At 34.3% G+C, this 661-nt stretch overlaps 1 non-coding gene across 1 annotated transcript; it reads right to left on the bottom strand.

The window, feature by feature from the left end:
• Positions 1 to 301: 301 nt before the first annotated feature.
• Positions 302 to 494, bottom strand: LOC117116768. Its single transcript, XR_004446816.1, has one exon. It is a non-coding gene; the product is annotated as a U2 spliceosomal RNA (small nuclear RNA).
• Positions 495 to 661: the final 167 nt, after the last annotated feature.

The raw sequence follows: 661 nt of genomic DNA, 5'->3' as shown, positions 1-661 counted from the left end.
TATGTTAAGTTTTCAAATGTTTCTTGGGCAGTGAATTCAGGTATCAGATGCGAGTAGGACACAATGTAAGGTTAAAATGTGAATCGACTCGAATCTCGTACGAAATTATCGAGGCACATTGCCTGCAATTAGTTGTATCACCAATTCTGTAAATATATTTTATTTATTTATTTCTTGGGTTTTTTTTCCAGTTACCTATTACTACCCTTAATCCCATTCGCTTTGAGCAATTGTAAACTATATAGATATTAATTGTTGTTATTTCGATTCTGTTTTTTTAAAGACATATTATCCTCTGTAGAGGATGTGGGCTGGTCCTGAATGTACTGCAATACCAAGTCAGCCCGTGGCCAGGACGGAGCAAGCTCGTGTTCCATAACCTAAGTTCAAAAATCAGTTTAATACTCGAAGCTACTCAATGAGAAGCGTTTCAGATATTAAGCTGAAAAGAACAGATATTACACATGATCTTAGCCAAAAGGCCGAGAACCGATGTCGCACACCAATAACCATGCATTTAATATAAAAGAACAGCACGCTAGAATATTGGTGTTGGAAATGCTCATTAGGCCTAATTCTTATCGTAACGTGTATTTAAATAATATGTTTAAAAAAAATTATGTAATAGAATATTTTAAAGACTAACACAAAGTTGTGTAAT

The sequence above is a fragment of the Anneissia japonica genome, unplaced genomic scaffold (assembly GCF_011630105.1).
Source record: "Anneissia japonica isolate Jap-2015-1 unplaced genomic scaffold, ASM1163010v1 scaffold221325_len661_cov86_single, whole genome shotgun sequence".
NCBI classification, from domain to species: Eukaryota; Metazoa; Echinodermata; class Crinoidea; order Comatulida; family Comatulidae; genus Anneissia; species Anneissia japonica.
The sequence above is the reverse complement of the archived record's forward strand: the minus strand, read 5'-3'. Positions and strand labels throughout refer to the sequence as shown.